The 21,252-nt window shown below is 38.7% G+C and overlaps 1 protein-coding gene across 6 annotated transcripts in view; it reads right to left on the bottom strand.

Annotated features, from left to right (window-relative positions):
- ATP7A (ATPase copper transporting alpha) overlaps positions 1–21,252 on the bottom strand; it is a 176,355-nt gene that overhangs the window by 146,560 nt on the left and 8,543 nt on the right. The gene's annotated exons all lie outside the window — the stretch shown is intronic.

Genomic DNA, 21,252 nt, shown 5'->3' with positions numbered 1-21,252 from the left:
TGCAACTACGTGGATGGAACTAGAGGGTATTATGCTAGGTGAAATTAGTCAGAGAAAGACAAATATATGACTTCACTCATATGAGGACTTTAAGACACACAACAGATGAACATAAGGGAAGGGAAGCAAAAATAATATAAAAACAGGGAGCGGGACAAAACACAAGAGACTCTTAAATATGGAGAACCAACAGAGGGTACTGGAGGGGTTGTGGGAGGGGGTATGGGCTAAATGGGTAAGAGGCATTAAGGAATCTACTCCTGAAATCATTGTTGCACTCTATGCTAACTAATTTGGAAGTAAATTTTAAAACTAAAATTAAAAAAAAAGAGAATCAGTAGGATTTTGAGGTAGATGGACCCTGATACAATGATCCTCAAGGTCATATGAAAGAATAAACATCTAAGAACACACAAATTGTGAAAAAAATGATAAGGGGAAAATACATACATATATATGTGTGTGTGTATATATGTGTGTATATATATGTGTGTGTGTATATATATGTGTGTGTGTGTGCATATATATACATGTATATATGACTTTCTACATATCACTATACTTAAAATAGAGACATTTCCTTTTTCTTAACTAAGATTTTATTTTTAAGTAATCTCTAAACCCATCATGGGGCTCGAACTCCCAACCCTGAGATCAAGAATTGCATGCTCCACTGACTGAGCCAGCTAGGTGCCCTGAGACAGCATTTCAAGTAGGTGAAGAAACAGTGGCTCACTTAACAAACACCATTGGGACAACTGGTTAATCATTTTAGAAAAAAATAAAGTTAGTTCTCTATATTATATATCTAAACTAAAATAAATTCTAAATGTATTGCAAATTTAAGTGTAAAATACAAAAGGTAATGAAAGAAATTATAGGCATAAACTAGTATAATGTGGGAGTAGACAAAGCCTTTCTAAGCATGATACCAAAGTCAAGACACATAAAAACTAAAAGCTCCTACGTTGACAAAAAAATATAAACAGATAAAAGATAACAAAATATAAAAACTGATGAGCAATATGTATGACAGGCAAGTGATTAATATCTTTAATATACAAGTATCTTTTACATATATATAACAAAAAGATTAATACCTAAAAGAGAAATGCACAATGGAAATAAACAGGCAACGCACAAATGAAAAAATACAAATGGTTGGGGCTCCTTGCTGGCTCAGTTGGTAGAGCATATGACTCTTGATCTTGGGGTTGTAAGTTTAAGTCCCATGTTGGGTGTAGAGATAACTTAAAAATAAAATCAATCAATCTATACTTGCTGGCTTTGACTTTTCTTAGGAGCTCCAGACTTGAGTTCCCATCTGCCTGCTACATCTATCCGGATATAAATATGCCCAGTACATCTCAAACTCAACAAAGCATTAAGTCTCTACCTTCCTACTCCTCTCCCCTGACCACCTCTACCTTACTACAACCTGCTCCTTAAATAATATAAAAACAGGGAGGGTGACAAAACAGAAGAGACTCATAAATATGTAGAACAAACTGAGGGTTGCTGGAGGGGTTATAGGAGGGGGGATGGGCTAAATGGGTAAGGGACATTAAGGAATCTACTCCTGAAATCATTGTTTCACTATATGCTAACTAATTTGGATGTAAATTTTAAAAAATAAAATTAAAAAAAAAAAGAGGGGCGCCTGGATGGCTCAGTCAGTTAAGCGTCCATCTCTTGGTTTCAGCTCAGGTCACAATCTCACAGTTCATGGGTTCCAGTCCCACGTCGGGTTCTGTGCACTGACAGCATAGCAGAGCCTGCTTGGAATTCTCTCTCTCTCTGCCCCTCCCCTGCTCATGCATGCACACACACACTCTCTCTCAAAATAAATAAATAAACTTAAAAGATGGAAAAAAATACAAATGGTCAAAAAGTCTCACGAGTCATGGAAGACAAAAATAATCATTTTTCACATTAACAGACTGACAAAGGTTAAAAAGAATTTCAGTAACATCTAGCATAAGTGTGGTCAAATAGACATTCTCTTACACTGCTAGTGAGAGCATGAAATGATAGCTTTCTGAATGAAAATTTGGCAGTATGCTATCAAAAGTCTTACAAAGTATTAACCACTTTTACATACTGTTAGTGGGAGTATATAGGTGTACAACTTTTCTGGACGCCATTTTGGCACTATTTACCAAAATGTATAATGTACGTACCCTATGACCTCACAATTACACTTCTAGGAATTTTATCTAAAAGATATGCTCATAGGGGCACCTGGGTAGCTCAGTCGGTTAAGCATCTGACTTCGGCTCAGGTCATGATCTCGTGGTTTGTGAATTCAAGCGCCGCATCAGCTCTGTGCTAACAGCTCAGAGGCTGGTGCCTTCTTCAGATTCTGTGTCTCCTCCTCTGTCTACCCTTCCCATGCTCATGCTGTCTCTCAATAATAAATAAAAGTAAAAAAAATTATAAAGATATGCTCATAAAGATACATATACAAGGATATTCCTTGAAGCACTGTTTATAGCACAGAACTGAAAACAACCTAAATGTTAATCAAAAAGGAACTAATTTAAATAAAACACAACATACCCAGACAATGGAATATGCTATAACCATTTTACAACATAAGGTGGTCTATATTTCTTGGTGTAAAATGTACAAGATATGTTAAATGAAAAATGGAAGTCATAAAATTGTGTGTGTGTGTATGAGATCCCACATGTGTAAAGAGAAAAAAAAAGAAATAAGTATTTACATAGGCTTGAAAATGCACTGAAAATTTCTGAAGCATACACAAGAATCTGCTAATAGTTTCTCAGAGAAGAGGGCTGGGAAGTCAGAAAATCTTTTTACCTTACATGCTTTTTTGTATCTTGTAACATTTTGTCACTATGAAAATATACATTACCATTGATATAAAAAAAAAGCTTAGATAAAGTACCACTCTCTGACTTGGAAATACTACTTTGAGGAATATATCCTAAGGAAATAAATAGAAAGATACTTCAGTATATAAGAATACTCATCACAAAAAGAAAACATGAATACAAGTTAAAGGACTATAAAAAATCAGGACTGATGGGGCGCCAGGGTGGCTCAGTCAGTGGAGAATCTGACTTTGGCTCAGGTCGTGATCTCACGGCTCATGAGTTCAAACCCCACATCAGGCTCTGTGCTGACAGCTTGGAGCCTGGAGCCTGCTTCAGTATCTGGGTCTCCCTCTCTCTCTATGCCCCTCCCCCACTCATGCTCGGTGTCTCTCTTTCTCTCTCAAAAATGAATAAACATTAAAAAAAATTTTAATGAGGACTGGTAAAATAAATGATGGCCCATGTATTTGATGGAATACTACATAGCTACTAAAGTTAAATTTTCTTACATTCAAAGATAGTCAATAATATGCTGAATAATGAACCTATTTTAAAAAGCATCTTAATGTTTATTTTTTATTTTATTTTTTTTAATTTACATCCAAGTTAGTTAGCATATAGTGCAACAATGATTTCAGGAGTAGATTCCTTAATGCCCCTTACCCATTTAGCCCATCCCCCCCCCCACACACACCCTCTCCAGTAACCCTCTTATGCTTTGCCCCCCTCCCTGTTTTTATATTAGTTTTGTTTCCTTTCCCTTATGTTCACCTATTTTGTCTCTTAAAGTTCTCATATGAGTGAAGTCATATTTGTCTTTCTCTGACTAATTTCACTTAGCATAATACCCTCTAGTTCCATCCACGTAGCTGCAAATGGCAAGATTTCATTCTTTTTGACTGCTGAGTAATACTCCACTGTATATACATACACCACATTTTCTTTATCCATTCATCCATCGATGGACATTTGGGCTCTTTCCGTACTTTGGCTATTGTTGATAGTGCTGCTATAAACAATGGGGTGCATGTGTCCCTTTGAAACAGCACACCTGTATCCGTTGGATAAATACTTAGTAGTGCAATTGCTGGGTCATAGGGTAGTTCTATTTTTAATTTTTTGAGGAACCTCCATACTGTTTTCCAGAGTGGCTACACCAGCTTGCATTCCCATCAATATTTATTTTTGAGACAGAGAGATAGAGAGAGAAAGACAGGGAGAGAGGGATAGAGCAGGGAGAGAGGGAGACACAGAATCTGAAGCAGGCTCCAGGCTCTGGAGCTGTCAGCACAGAACCTGACACGGGGCTCCAACCCAGGAACCGCAATATCATGACCTGAGCCAAAGTTAGATGCTTACCCGACTGAGCCACCCAGTCACCCCAAAACGTCTTTTTGTTTTTAAAAAGAGACACAGAGAGGGGCGCCTGGGTGGCTCAGTCAGTTAAGCACCCGACTTCAGCTCAGGTCATGATCTCACAGTTTGTGAGTTCGAGCCCCATGTCGGCCTCTGTGCTGACAGCTCAGAGCCTGAAGTCTGCTTCCAATTCTGTGTCTCCTTCTCTCTCTGCCCCTCCCCCCCTCACGCTCTCTGTCTCTCAAAAATAAATAAATGTTAAAAAAAAATTTTTTTTTAAATTTTTTTTTCAACGTTTATTTATTTTTGGGACAGAGAGAGACAGAGCGTGAACAGGGGAGGGGCAGAGAGAGAGAGGGAGACACAGAATCGGAAACAGGCTCCAGGCTCTGAGCCATCAGCCCAGAGCCTGACGCGGGGCTCGAACTCCCGGACGGCGAGATCGTGACCTGGCTGAAGTCGGACGCTTAACCGACTGCGCCACCCAGGCGCCCCTAAAAAAATTTTTAAAAGAGAGACACAGAGAGACAAGTGTGCATGTTTGCACAGGAAGAAGTTTGGAAGACTAAACAGTTAACTTGGAGAGCAATAGTTCCAGTAGTAGTTGGGATTTTTGGCTGTACTTCATGACGTCTTCTGCAATGAACATACTGTTTCCTGAAACAGAGTGACTGACCATCCATGTGGAGTTAAACCCATAAATCCTAGGAATTTAAACACATTCAGCTTGCTGCCCATGTATATTCATTAAACACCTTCAAATCCACTTTGGTTAACACAGTCCTACAAGAATCCTGGGATATGTCTAGTTCTAGCAGGCTGTTTCACAAGAGTTGCACGATACCTGTTATGAAAAGATTTAAATGTATTTTTTTAAAGGCACTAAAACAGGGGCACCTAGCTGGCTCAGTTGGAAGAGTGTACAACTCTTGATCTCAGGGTTGTGAGTTTGAGCCTCCACACTGAGTGTAGAGATTAATTTTTTTTTTAATCTTTAAAAAAGGCACTAAAACTGAATGAGCCTTTTGAAAATTTCAACAACATGGATGAAGCTAGAGAGTATTATGCTAAGCGAAATAAGTCAGAGCAAGACAAATACCATATGATTTCACTCATGTGGAATTTAAGAAACAAAACAGACAGACATAGGGGGAAAAAAGAGAGACAAACGATAAAACAGACTTTTAACTATACAGAACAAACTGAGGGTTACCGGAGGGGAAGTGGGCAGGGGTGTGGATTAAATGGGTAATGAACAAAACAGCTGAAATAGGAGAATAGAAGAAAAAATAAAATAAAAACTGGGAAAGAAGCAAACCATAATAGACTCTTAAATACAGAGAAGGTTGCTGGAGAGGAGGTGGGTGCGGGGATGGGTTAAATGGGTGATGGGCATTAAGGAAGGCACTTGTGATGAGCACTGTGTGTTATATGTAAGTGATGAATCACTAAATCCTACACCTGAAAATAATTTTATACTGTATGTTAACTAACTAGAATTTAAACAAAAACTTGAAAAAAAAGTAAAAACATTCTCTGAAAAATAAAATCTTGTTCCCCATAACATTTAAACTTTCAAGATAACTTGTAAAAGGAAAGCATTTACCTTGCATTAGCACCTTCCATCCTGGGCTGCCTGTACTTCAAGATAAAAAACTTTTCTGTAACAGGGGCAGCTGGGTGGCTCAGTTGGTTAAGCGACTTTGGCTCAGGTCATGATCTTACAGTTCGTGAGTTCGAGCCCCATATTGGGCTCTGTGCCGACAGCTCAGAGCCCAGAGTCGGCTTCAGATTCTACATCTCCCTCTCTCTGCCCCTCCCCCGCTTGCACTCTCTCTCTCTCTCAAAAATAAACATTTAAAAAAAACTTTTCTATAACAGTCTCTGGAGCTCAAGTAGGTAGTTACACTCACAAAATTTATCATTTAATATTTTTAAACAACCTCTACTCCCAACATGGGGCTTGAACTTACAACTTCGAGATCAAGGAACTGAACCAGCTAGGCACCCTACAAAATTTATCATTAACTTACACAAATGGTACACTGAATGATCAAGCGGTAGTAAAAGTTTAGTATGACCAGAAAATTCCAATGAAGTGAGAAGGTTTTTGGGTTTTATTTTAATATAGGATTCCTCATTTTTTAACAGAAAAAGGCACTTCCATGACTTTCCATATGACATAACAGTTAATAAAGTTGCATTTACTTTCATTAGGTGAATTGCACTTTATATGCTACCAAGTTGGTAATACAGATTTCGGGACGGGGGGATAATTAGTTGCCTTTATTTCTACCTGTGAGAGTTGGTGGACCAGAACAAATATTAACCCTCACTACATGCCTGTTACTTTGGTGAAAGTTAGCAACAGAGGTTGGGTGGGTGGCAGAAGGGCGTGAGAACCACTTCCAAAATTCCATCATGCTACCCCTTTATAACCAACACTTCCCAACATCCCTAAATCCTGGCACCCACTGATTGATTTTCTTCCCTATCATTTTGTTTTTTTCAGATTTCATATAAAGGGAATCACATTATATAGGCTTTTGAATCTGGCTTCTTTCACTTAGCTAAGTGCATTTTAAGATTCATCTGTTTTATTCCAAGAATCATTAGTCAGTTCCTCTTTTATCATGGAATAGTATTCCATGGTATGGGTATAAGATAATCTGTTTATCTATCAGTTGAAGTAACTGGGTTGCTTCCAGCTTTTGATGATTAATGCTGAATAATGCTGCTCTTAATACTCATGTACAGGTTTTTGTGTAAACATAGGTTTCATTTCTCTTGGATAGATACCCAGAAGAACTGCTGAGTCATATGGTAAGTATATGTTTAATTTCATTACAAACTAGCAAATGTCTTCTTTTTAAATCTTTCTATGCCATCAGCACAGAGCCTGATGCGGGGCTCGAACTCACAAACTGTGAAATCATGACCTGAGCTGAAACCAAGAGGCGGGCACCCGACCGACTGAGACACCAGGCACCCCTAGCAAACTGTCTTATATAGTGGCTATGCTATTTTTCATTCCTACCAGCAATGTATGAAAATTCCAGCTGCTCTGCCTTGCTAACACTTGGTATTGCAGTTTTGTTTTGTTTTCACATTCTAATAGGTGTATAGTGGTATCGCCCTGTGATTGTCAAAAATATTTTTAGAGCATTTTTAGGTTCACAGCAAAATTGAACAGAAAGGATAAAGACTTCCCATATACTCTTTTCCCTCCCATGCACAACAACTTTCCCCACTATCAACATCTTGAATCAGATTGGTACATTTGTTACAATCATCACTGTGGTTTTATTTTACATTTCTCCAATAGTTTTCATTCACATATGTCTAATTTGCATTCACCTTATTTGCTATTTGTATATATTCTAGGTGAAGAGTCTATTCAGATATTTTGCCCATTTTGTTATTGGGTTATTTTCTCATTGTCAAATTTTTAATTTTCAGGAATTTGTTTATGTTTATTTATTTTTGAGAGAGCATGCATGCACATGCATAAGCGGGGGAAGGGCAAAAAAAGAGGGAGACAGAGAAACCAAAGCAGGCTCCAGGCTCTGAGCTGTCAGTGCAGAGCCTGATGCAGGGCCCAGACCCACGAACCGTGAAATCATGACCTGAGTCGAAGCAGGATGCTTAACCACCTGAGCCACCCATACACCCCAAATTTTGATGGTTTTTTAATTTTATCCTGGACACAACTTTTTGTCAAAACTGTGATTTGCAAATATTTTCTCCCTGTCTGTGACTTGTCTTTTCATTTTCTTTCATAGGACAAAAGTTTTTAATTTTAATAAAATCCAATGTAATCATTTTTTCACATATGGATTGTGCTTTTGGGATGACACAGATTTCTAATCACATTTCTTTGTTCACATCTTTCTTTGTATTAACATTTCTCCTAATTAGCAGCCTCAGTCACAAAGGTTGAGAACAAATAAACAAAAACTGCCACTAATACTGTTTACTGGGTATAGAGTTTCAGGTTGGGAAGATGAAAAAGGATCAAGAGACAGATGATAGTTGTTGGGATGAGCACTGGGTGTTATATTTAAGTGATGAATCACTAAATTCTACTCCTGAAATCATTACTACACCAAATTTTACCTAACTTGGATTTAAATAAAAAATAAATTTAAAAAAATTTTAAAAGGAAACGTTTATAAACCAAAATTTATTTTTTTACCCAGAAATCCTGTTTTTTTATAATTTCTGAAGAAAATGAAAAGCATATTAGACACATAAGAACTAAGGAAATATACCTGTGGGCTCAGGCTGAAAATATTTCTCAAAGGTATACTAACCATTAAAACCACTTAATTATAGAATTAAAAAAAGAGAGACACATGGTAGTGAAGGTTGCATAACAACATGAATGTACTGTAAAAAAAAAAAAAAAACAACTTTTTTAATGTTTTTTGAGAGACAGAGACAGAGGACAAGCCAGAAAGGGGCAAAGAGAGAGACACAGAATCTGAAGCAGGCTCCAGGCTCCGAGCTGACTGCACAGAGCCTGACACGGGGCTCGAACTCACAAACCATGAGATCATGACCTGAGCCAAAGTCAGATGCTTAACCGACTGAGCCACTCAGGTGCCCCACAACATGAAAGTACTTAATGCCATTAAACTATACACATAGAAGTGGTTAAAATGGTAAAATTTTGTTACCATAATAATTTTACGATAATAAAAAGCTGCCACTGAACAACAGTATTTCAGAGAAGTCCATGTTCCAAAGCTCACACACCTAGAACATTTCAAGCAGTACTGAAACCAATGCAATAGAGCCAAAGCTTCCCTTTGGATCCATGGATGATGAATGAGGGTCCATCTCCAAGATGAGAGGTAACCAGACAAAAGGGACCATGCCCAGCACTTTGTAGAAAGGCTGTCTCTTTTAGCCCTCATACTCATCTTATGAGGCAGATAGTATACTATGCTTCTTTCACAATTAAAAGAACTGAGACTCGGAGGGCAAAGTTACCAGTTCAAGGTCATGCTTGAGTCACTGTAACAAGGAGTGAAGATAAGTGGAAACCAGACAAACTGACCCCAGAGCTCTTACTCTGTACCATTCCCCTGTATTACCTCCAAATCTGTGAAGAAAAACTCTCTTTCCAGCTTTTATTTTAAAAAATTCTAAAGTTTTAAGAAACTACAAATAATTTACCAAACATTCCTTGGGGACTGTTGAATGTATTTTCACAAGATTGGTTTCCCATAATACAATGAACAAAGATAAGCTACATGTTATCTTCTACTTTGCAATGGAGTGGATAACAACTCTAATGTGAAGTCAAATGGCCTCATGTCAAATCCTGGCTCTGCTTTGTGCTGAAATAACTTATGAATTTTAGTTAATGTGAAAATTTTCCAATTTGGGGTAATAAAATCATAGCACTAGAAGCTTGTTCACTCAAATGTGCTGTTTTTCTCATCTTGAAGCTCCAAAATATAAGTAAGTTCACTGATATTGTGAAGACCTAATAATGCTTAAAATACTTTGAATCTCTATAAAAGTTAGCTATTATTGTGGAGGTTTGCTATTATGATTTATAAAAAGTGTTACCTTAGGCAAATCACTTCATCTATAAAATCTATAAAAGTATTTAAGAGCAAGGGCTCTGGAATCAGTCTACCTTAGTTTGAATCTTCACTCTGCCACCTGCAGAATTTAAAGCCCTGGACCTGTTACTTTGTCTCTTTAAGCTTAAGTTCTTCACAGCTGAAAAAAATAAGAATTATTACAGCACTACATGATGCAGGATAAAACGAAACAATCTATGCAAATTGCTTATTATAGTCCTTCATACACAGTAAGCCATCAATACATATGAACTGCTATTTTTATAGCAATAATAAAATGTGTACATAGCATTAGGAATCAAATCATAGAAAGGGCATTTTGCAAACCTGCAGAGACAGCAATACCCTAAGTAATGAATTCCTAGAGAACTGTCACTTTTCTTATTTGGTACTCATAAACATTGACCCTTCCATTAAAGGCTACCTTTTGCCAGTCCCTCTATATCACAATCTTCTTGTTTTACATTTACCATACCACTTCACTACTTGATATCTATTTACTTTAATTATTTACTATCTGTCTTCCCCTTCTAAAATGTAAGCTCCCTAGAAGTAGGGAGGCATAACAGTTAAAAACACGGACTGGAGAGCCAGACTGGGTTTGAGTCCTATCTCTGCTGCTTGCGAGCTATGTGATGTGTCCTTGGGCATGCTACTTAAGTTCTGTGCTCGGTTTCCTTATCTGTAAAACAGGGATAACAACATCTGTTCCATAGGGTCGTAATGAGAATTAAATGGCTTAACATATATAAAGCACTTAGAAAAACTTAACACACAGGAAGCACTCAACAAATGCTAATATTATTATTGACCCAACTGTCATTTAAGCCGCCTGAATCATCCCTGGCACAGAGCAGGCACTCAATAAACATTTACTGAGTAAAGGAATTATAAGAGCTCAATGCTCCAATTGAATCCAGTCTTACAGCTCAAGAACATTCCTAAAAGACAGAGTTGGGAACAGGGAGAGGGGACTGGGGAAAGGTGCCTTCTGAAGGGTCAAAGACTATGTTCAGACCCCATCTTCCACCCTAAGTGTTAAAGGCAGCTGATTTCCATGGGGCATGATCTAAATTCTAGAGCTGCCTCTGGCAGCTATGTAAGTCCCTGGGCACCACCTCCTTCCTCAACTAACATTCATCAAGAATTACCAGGAGCAGTATTTTTGCATGTATTAACTCATTTAATCCTTACAACAACTTTGAGGTAAATACTATAATTATCCCTATCTTACAGAGGGGAAAACTGAGGTACAAATAGGTTAAGTAACTTGTCCAAGGACACATTACTCTCCAGGGCAGGATGGGATAGAAAGCAAGAAGATCACCTTAGTGTAGCAGGAAACCAAAGAGACCTGAAGGGTCCAACCCTGTTGTGTCATTTTTTAAAACATTTCCCTTTATTTTTCAGCCATGGGTCTCCTCCTCACCTTTTAGGAAAAATACTAATCTTTAAGTTCTGAGCTTCTCACAGGTAATATGAGATAAAAGACCTCACTTCTCATTGATATCCCCCTCTGCAGGCAAGTTTCCCCTCTTCTTCTGCTTCCTGCCTTCCAGTGATATGTTCAAACCATTCCTCTGCTTATGTCCCTCTCCTGTTCTCTCTGTCCTTGTAGGCTTAAGCCTTTCAAAACTTCTTTAGTGTCATATTAGTGGAGTTTGAGAAGGACAAGAGCTAACCATGTGTGGTCAGGTAGCCATGTTTAACCCTATATACTACTTTTATGATTTTTTTTCAAATGAAGATTTAAAAACTAGCAGATCATGCTGATAGTAGGTAGAATTACGGGGTAAAGGGGAGGAGAATAAAAGGGAAAAGGAATTAAGAGTTATTGAATTACTATTATATGCCAGATATTTTTAAATAGTTTAATCCTAATAACCATATTAAACTGTCTTCCTTTTGGAGAAGATGAAATTGAAGTTCAGAAAGATAATGAGACTTTCTTAGCCTAATGCCAAGAAGCTAATGAAGGGTAGAGTCTAATTCTAATTCACACCTCTTGGACTCCAAAAAGTGTGTTCTTTCCCCCTGAATGTCCATCCTTGCTCATCCTGAGAAGACACACAAACAGTATCCCTTCCTCCCCTTAATCTGAAACAAACATTAAACTTTCCAATTCTTTCCATTTCTCTCACTTCCTTACCATTTCCTAGATGTTTGTGTTTTTTTTTTTTCTCCTACCTCTTCTGGGCAGCTATTCTTCTGATCCTAGCCCCCAAAGTTCTACAGAATCCCCTCCCCCTGGTCCCCTACCTGGTACAAATACACACAATCCAGCAATGTTTCCTCCCTAAGTTGTAATTGCAACTGGTTATCCTACCCTGGACAAAGTAAGTGTGACTGGGGGTGACCTTAACAGTGCATTATCAAGAAAAGAAAATCTATTGAGTGCCTAGCATATTTCTCTGAAACATATGACAGGCCCTCAATAAGTATTCATTGAATGAATACCTTCAATTTAAAAATGGGTTCCTTGGGGCGCCTGGGTGGCGCAGTCGGTTAAGCGTCCGACTTCAGCCAGGTCACGATCTCGCGGGCTGATGGCTCAGAGCCTGTTTCCGATTCTGTGTCTCCCTCTCTCTCTGCCCCTCCCCCGTTCATGCTCTGTCTCTCTCTGTCCCAAAAATAAATAAACGTTGGAAAAAATTTTAAAAAAAAAAATAAAAATGGGTTCCTTGAAGGGCGCCTGGATGGCTCAGTGGGTTAAGCATCCAGCATCTGACTCCTGATTTCAGCTGAGGTCATGACCTCATGGTTTGTGAGTTCGAGCAGTGGTCAGGCTCTGCACTGACAGCATGGAACCTGCTTGAGATTCTCTCCCTTTCTCTCTTCCCTTTCCCTGCCCATACACACACGTGTGTTCTTTCTCAAAATAAGTAAATAAAGCTAAAAAAATAGGTTCCTTGAGTGCAACTTACAGAGCATGGCATTAGTGGGTTTTCTATGTTTGGCGGCAGCAGTCCTAGCATGGGGCTTCCTTTGGGTTTGGAACTCCTGGGAATGAATGAAGAGTCAGGAGCTGGCTGATGTTCTGGGAAATGGAAGCAGGATTCTCCTGGTGATCCTGCATCTTGATGAAGCCATGTTCTTTGCTCCCACAATGCTAGGCTTGGCCTGCCTGAGGCACCAGCTGTCCTTGCTTTGCTTCTCTGCAGGGTTCTGTTGTAGAGAGCTAAGCAAATACACCAAAGGTTCCTTCTCTGGGCGCTGCACAGAGAATTGGTGGCCCCAGCTTCTGGACTGTAGTAGCCAGCTTCCTAGGTGGATTGGGGAAAGTCACCAGCTTTGGTATTTCACTGCCAGCAGGACTGAGGAGCACAAGAGAACTGCTCACATTTCATTCCATTTAATACCTACATTACTGCTTGGAACTGTGACTGTACTCATTATTCTGTGGAACCTTTTTACCTGCTAAAGGACTAAGAATAATGATCTTACTATGGGACACCAAACAGAATCTAGGCTGTATCATGCCTGCCCAACCCTTAAAATTTTACTACTAAAGGTAGCAAAGGACTTTCCTGCTGCTTTTAAAATCCATTTTGTGCCAGAAAGATGCATATGTCAACTTGAAGAGATTGATTCAGATCATTATACTAGAATATAATTTTATAAGTAATTTTAGAGTTCAACTCCTCTAATTTTCAGTGAAGAGGCCTTTCAAAGAGTAAGTCCTCCTTTACCATACAGAAAAGATGGACTGAGAAAACAAAAATTGACACTGATACTGGATTATGGTAATAATTGCACAACTGTATAAATGTAATTGAACTATATATATAGACAACAGGTGAATTTTATGGTATGTAAAATTATACCTCAATAAAACTATTTTCAACAAAAATTTGGGTTCCTTAAACCATTGTTTCTCAATTGATTTTGAAGACATATCATGTTTTCTCACAGAAAGAACATTATACATGATGGCTAGGTTCACAAATTGGTCTTCAGAAGTTTCTTGGCAATTATGAAGCTAGATTATATATTAATATTGTTTTAGCACTGGTTCTTATGGAGAAATGGATAGTGAGTTCCAATTAGGAAATCAAGATGCCAATGGACACCTATGTCCTATTCACATTTCCAGCTCTGGGAAAGATTTCTCTGCCCCATGGAGGCAGTGATAGGGGTAAGTGATGCCTGTCCTCAACAACAGTAACAAGTGAACTTATGTCAGGTCTTTCATAGATAATTAGGTCAGGTACTTGTATTCTGCTTAGGAAACAAAAAAGGTATCAGGTAGGTTTATACCACCAATCCCATGCACACTAGCATTTGACTTGTATTGGAGGAAATTGTAATACTCAGTGTATGTGGTATATCTTGGTGACCCATCTTGATGATTATGCAAAAGTATCTTTCCTATCAAGTAAGAATATAATCAATCTTTCCAATATTTAAAAAAAGCAGTTTAAATACTGGTAGAAAAACTATTTTGTCTTAATTCTTAGAGATGAAATATTTATGCATTATGACTAAAACCTAAAAATAATATACATATCTATTTTTCAGAATACTTTGACTTTTCCTAACATCCATATTGTTCATAAATTTTCTTTTTATCAAACCAAGGTCCAAAGAATAATTTTCAGCATGAAATAAGCAGACACTCTGTAAATATAGTCCAGACCTACATTCCCACCATACCCACCCCCTCAATTCCTTTAATGCCGTTTTATACACTTTGATTAATGAAGGTGAAAATCTAATAAACATTCTCTCCTATTCAAAGTTGAATCACCATCAGAACAGATAAGGATGAAAAATTATGTACTAGGAATGTATGAGGAGTTCAGGGGTTTTTTTAAGTTTATTTTTGAGAGAGTGTGCATGTGTACGAGCAGGAGAGGGGCAGAGAGAGAGAATCCCAACCAGGCTCCACACTGCCAGCACAGAGCCGAATATGGGGCTCAAACCCATAACCTAAGCCAAAATCAAGAGCCAGATGCTTACTAGACTGAGCCACTCAGGCACCCCTAAGGAGTTCAATTTTTAAAAAGGGACTAGAGGGGCACCTTGGTGGCTTGGTCAGTTAAGCGTCCACCTTCAGCTCAGTTCATGATCTCGTGGTCCCTGGATTCCAGCCCTGCATCAGGCTCTATGCTGACAGCTCAGAGCCTGGAGCCTGCTTTGGATTCTGTGTCTCCCTCTCTTTCTGCCCCTCCACCGCTTGTACTCTGTCTCTCATTAAAAGATAAAAATATAATAGAAAGGGACTAGCAATTCCAAATTGTCAAGGACAACTGTTTAGCCAGGTATTTTCATACAAATGAATGAGAATGAATTCAGAGAAGCCCTATATCATTCCATACCCTTTAGAGTTTTTAACTGGGAAGTTTCAAGTGCTTTTTTTTTTGTGTTATAAATAGGCTCCATGCCCAACGTGGGGCTTGAACTCACCATCCTGAGCCAGCCAAGCACCCCTCAAGTGTTTTGTTATCACAAGCAAGTGGAAGCCCTAATACTGATGGCTATATCAAATCCAGTGAATTGGCTATATCAAATCCACTGACTTGCTGGGAAAAAAAATATTAATTTAAATTCAATGCACATTTGTTGAACAGAAATAAAGACAAATAGCCAACAAGATTTACTATTTTTAGAATTTAAAGTACAGGCGGGCACCTGGGTGGCTCAGTCAGTTAAGCATACAACTCTTGGTTTCAGCTCAGGTCACGATCTCATAGTTCGTGGGTTTGAGCCCCATATTGGGCTCTGTGCTGAAAGCTTGGAATTTCTCTCTCCCTCTCTCTCTGCTCCTCCCCAGCTTGCTCGCTCTCTCTCAAAAATAAACAAACAAATATTAAGAAAATCATGGTGCCTGGGTGGCTCAGTCTGTTAAGCGTCCAACTTTAGCTCAGGTCATGATCTCATGGCTCATGAGTTCGATCCCACATGGGGCTCTGTGCTGATAGCCCGGAGCCTGGAGTCTGCCGTGGATTCTGTGTCTCTCTGCCTGCTCCTCCCCAGCTCATGCTCTGTCTCTCAAAAAATTAATAAACATTAAAAAAATTGTTAATCTTTAAAGTACAAATTCATTATGATCTGCAGGAAGATTTTTTTAATGTTTGTTTATTTTTGAGAGACCAAGCACAAGTGGGGGAGGGGCAGAGAGAGACACAGAATCCAAAGCAGGCTCCAGGCTCTGATCGGCCAGCAGAGAGCCCAACGTGGGGCTTGAACCCACAAACCACGAGATCATGACCTGAGCCGAAGTCAGCCACTCAACCAACTAAGCCACCCAAGCGCCCCTGCAGGAAGATTTTTTTTTCAGAATTCAGTTCAGCCTCAGTTCTGGATTCTGTGCTTTCTCAGAAAGCACTAGGATGAACTTTGTCATCTTACAAAATTAAGACTCCAAATAGGCTGAAATCATTAGAAAGTTGCTTTTGGTAAAGTAAAAAATATACTTTACCTAAAAGGGAGCTTCCCTCCCAATTTCAGACATGCAATTTTCACAAAGTGGATGCTTCCTTTCAATTAGTTTGCTTTAAAGAGGTTTAACTTTTTAATTCTGAAAAAGCTGTAGGGAGTCAAGCTATAACTAAATTCTAAATTTTGGCTTAGTATATTCTCTTGGTCTTTGAAATAAATTACCAAAAAGCCTCTTCTCTTGTCTTATGTGCCTTTTTTCCTACTTTTGATGAAGGATTAATGTGCACAAACACACACACAGAGAAATGAGTCAGATAAAGACTAAAATTACTAGTATCTTTCAGCTAAAAACGAATTCTGACAACAACTCCCTTTGAAAAAGGTATGGCTATGAATGTAGGAAATTAAAGTTGGACATATCAGAGAGAAAGGGAAATAGATCAAATTAGGAAAAGTGTAAGTATCTATGTTCAAAGATGATACTGCCATAGTTTGGTGTAAAATAAATTATATCTAGCCAGATAATTATAAATCAGTCTCCTCAACATGCACACACAAAAATGAGTTTGATGGAAATGGATGGATTAACCTGAAAAGCTTCATATCATAATTATAAGCCAAGTTAATAAAAAGTGGGTAGAGCATGAGCAATATGAAAAGACAAAAGAAAATAAAATGTCAGACACCCCTAAACACACACATTTTTAATAAAAATTACGTATTTTGTTTTATGACATGCTTTTTTTAAATGTTTATTCATTTTTGAGAGAGACAGAGAGAATGCGGTAGGGACAGAGAAAGAGGGAGAGGATCTGAAGCAGGCTCCATGCTGACAGCAGAGAGCCCAATGCAGGGCTCAAACTCACAAACTGTGAGATCATGACCTGAGCTGAAGTCTGATGCTTAACTGACTGAGCCACCCAGGTGCCCTGTGACATGCTTCTCATTCAATACTTATAATGAAAAACTTTGTAAATATTAATATGTAATAATACCTAATATTTTTTAATATTTTAATCTTCACAACCCAAGGGGAAAGGTACAATATTATATCCACTTTATAGATGATGAAATTGAGACTCAGAGAGGTTAAGGAACTTTCCCAAGGTCACATAGCTAGTAAGTGACATAACTGAAATTTGAACACAATAAGTCTGATCCAAAGTCTGTGCTTTTAATCATTAATATATGCCATAATTTTAAAAGGCTGAATAGAAGTCCATTATATGAATGGACCATAATTTAACCAACCTACTATTGTTAAGAGAGCTGGGTCTTGAAGGTTGAATAAGAGTTCTCCAGAAAAATGCATAGAAACTCCAGAAAAAAAGGGCCATGAGCAAAGTTACAAAGGTGTCAAATAGCATGGCACATCTGAAGAAGTGCTTTCGGTATGACTAGGAATATGGTGTGAGTGGAAAAGACAAAGAAGTTGGAAAGGTTAAGTAAGATCATATCATGAAGGATAAATTTGAAAGGGGCAAGACTAGAGTCAGAAGACCAGTTAAAAGCCTACCATCGAACAATGGAATATTATCCAGCCATTAAAAGGGATTAAATTATTACATATACTGTATCAAGAATGAACTTGAAAGACATTATGCTAAGGGAAATAGGCCAAATAAAAAAGGGCAAATACTGTAGGATTCCATTTATAACAGGTACCTAGAATAAGCAAATTCATAGTGACAAAAAGTAGAATAGAAGTTATCCAGAGTAGGAGAAGGGGAAGTGAGAGGCTCTTCTTTAACAGGTTCAGAGTCTCTGCATGGGATGGTGAAAAAGTTCCAGAAATGGACAATGCTGACAGTTACACAACTTTATGAATGTACTTAAAGGTACTGAATTGTACACTTACAGTGGTTAAACTGGTAAATATTATATGATGTATATTTTACCATAATTTTGACAAAGGCTATATAGCGCAGGGCACCTGGGTGGCTTAGTTGGTTAAGCATCTGACTTTGGCTCAGTCATGATCTCACAGTTTGTGAGTTTGAGTCCTGCATTGGGTGAGTTCAAGCCCCGCTTTGGGTGAGCCTGGCTCCTCTCTCTCTCTCTCTCTCTCTTCTCTCTCTCTCTCTCTCTCTCTCTCTCTCTCTCTCTCTCTGCCTCTTGCTCACTTGTGCCCTCTCTCTCTCTCAAAAATAAAAATAAAAAAATAAAAAAGGCTATAGCCCAGAAGGGAAATGATTAGGGACTAAATGGAGATAGAGAGGTAGGGGAAATTTTGAGAAATATCAAGAACTAGACAACAGAGGCGCCTGGCAGGCTCAGTCAGCACAGCATGTGACTCTTGACCTCAGGGTTGTGAGGTTCAAGCCCCATGATGGGCACAGAGCTTACTTTAAAAAAAAGAAGAAGAAGCTGTTTCAGATTCTGTGTCTCCCTCTCTCTCTGCCCCTCCCCTGTTCATGCTCTGTCTCTGTCTCAAAAATAAATAAATGTTAAAAAAAAAAAATTAAAAAAAAAAAGGGGGCGCCTGGGTGGCTCGGTCGGTTAAGCGTCCGACTTCGGCTCAGGTCATGATCTCACAGTCTGTGAGTTCGAGCCCCGCGTCGGGCTCTGTGCTGACAGCTCAGAGACTGGAGCCTGTTTCAGATTCTGTGTCTCCCTCTCTCTCTGCCCCTCCCCTGCTCATGCTCTGTCTCTCTCTGTTTCAAAAATAAATAAATGTTAAAAAAAAAATAAAAAAAAAAGAAGAAAAAGAACTAGACAAAAGACTTGGTGACTGACTGAATATGGAGTGAGGAAAAAAAAAACTCTTGGGTTTCTAGGTAGAGAGGAGTGGCATTATTAGTGTCCTTTCATATATAAAGAAACAAACACCCAGAAACACGAAGTAATTTGTCCAAAGTCACAGTTTGTTAATAGCAGAATTGGAACTTAAATTCCAGACTCCTGTCTCAAAGTCAGTACCCCTTCCACTATAAGACAAGACACCAAGAAAGAATATTATCTTACATTTGTATAGCACTCTACAATTTACAAAGTGTTTTTGTATATTATTTCACTTGATACTCATAACAACGTATGAGTTAGGATAGGCATCATCACCATTTTATTGATGAGTACACTTAAATAGAGTAAGAAAACTGATGCAAGTCCTTAAACTCCTCAAAGATCTAAATTTCATTTGTTGGACTACAGAAGAGCCTTAAGGTGGGAAGTGAGATTCAAGTGATAAACTTGGGACTACCATGGCTGCTAAATGTTGTAGATATTAAGAGAAAGGGGCTAGAAATAGAAGTGGTTTGTCAAGTTTTCAAGGTGGACATACTGCACAACTCCACATCATAATATCTATAGACTTGTATGTATTTATAATATTTATAGACTACCAATGTGACTGCTGCCTCTGGAGTTGTGTAAGACAATAGCCCTAGATAAAATAAAGTAGAAGTCTCCAACCTGTAGATCAGGATCTACTGGTCAGTCTAGAAACCTTGCTTCATGGAGCTCCAAGGTGGTTCCCAATATTTTCTCCTCTCTGCTACATCCCCTTTCTGCCACATGTCCCAGCTAACATTCCCAGAGTGAAAGGGAGAACAGAGGTACAGCCAGCAACTACTTCTCAGGAACTACAATGACTATATCTGCCCTGATCTCAAGACTTAGATTAAAATAAGGTCCTCCGGGGGTGCCTGGATGTCTCAGTCAGTACAGCATGTGACTCGTGACCTTGGGGTTGTGAGTTCAAACCCCACGTATAGAGCCTACTTTAAAAAAAGAAAGAAAAAGAAGGTCCTCCACATAATAAGGCTGGAGATCACTCCAATAAAGGATTGGGATGAAACAAAGATGGTCTTATGTGATCATTTCTACTCATTTGGCAGAAAAAAATTCTAGAAAGTGCCTTAATAATACTGTTAAACCTTATTAGAACATGATGGTATTGGGGCGCCTGGGTGGCTCGGTTGATTAAGCGTCCGACTCGGTTGATTAAGCGTCCGACTTCAAGCTCAGGTCATGATCTCACAGCCCGTGAGTTCGAGCCCCGTGTCAGGCTCTGTGCTGACAGCTCAGAGCCTGGAGCCTGCTTTGGATTCTGTCTCCCTCTCTCTCTGCCCCTCCCCTGCTCATGCTCTGTCTCTCTCTGTCTCAAAAATAAATAAAAACATTTAAAAAAAATTTTTTTAAAGAACACGATGGTACTTACATTAAATCCAAAGGTAGCAAGGGAAAAAGGCAGGTCATATCAGGCATTCATTTGGCAATCCACTCATGCCTTAAGCCAAGTTGTGAGAATACTAACACAGATTATAAACAAAACTTACCACTTCAAGCTTCTGACCAAGTTGTGTTTAGGTAAAATACAAAACTAGGACGCAATGGTCTAGTCAGATGCTTCAAATATAGAAGATAATCTGACACTGACTAGATGCTTCACATGTAGAAAAGAATCTAAAATGACCACCGGTAGTCCTCAAGTGGCTGAGTCAAACAACTTGCAGTTATTGTCTCATATTTGGACAGAAGAAACACACTATTCTTAATAAAATACAACTGAAAACAAAGGCTAAGCAAATGTACTCTGTTTTGCTTGAAGACATTTCTAATGGCATTCTACTAACCATCACAGAATGCATTTCTCTCTCCTTGTCTAACTTCCTTCTACTTCTCCCAACTTCTTAAACTTCCCACCGGCACTTCATGTAGACATTGCTCTCTAGTGTTACTTGGTGCTACTAGGGTAACTGATCCCAGCTCCTCTGTGAAAATACCATTTTATTGCTCACTAAGAAAACTTAACACAAAATTCTAAACTTAGGAAACAAATTAGAATGGAAATGGGACCAAATCAAGGCCTAAGGCTCCAAAGCCCATGCTCCTATCCCTCTCCAAAACACCACATCCTTACCACAGATTAAATACTGTTCAAAGCGTTCAAAAGATGGCTGTATTAGAAAAACCCAGTCTTCTTTCTCATGTTTCTCCTTTAGTCTCATAGTACTACTATACTCATAACACTTCTGACACCAGATGTGTGGCAGTTTTCCTCCAACAAGCAATTCTGTGTGACACCAGCTGGGTGTCCTACAGTTTAACTCAATTCTGATACTGTCTATCTGGAGATA

Source organism: Felis catus, chromosome X (assembly GCF_018350175.1).
Source record: "Felis catus isolate Fca126 chromosome X, F.catus_Fca126_mat1.0, whole genome shotgun sequence".
NCBI lineage: Eukaryota > Metazoa > Chordata > Mammalia > Carnivora > Felidae > Felis > Felis catus.
This window is presented reverse-complemented; position numbering and strand designations above follow the sequence as displayed.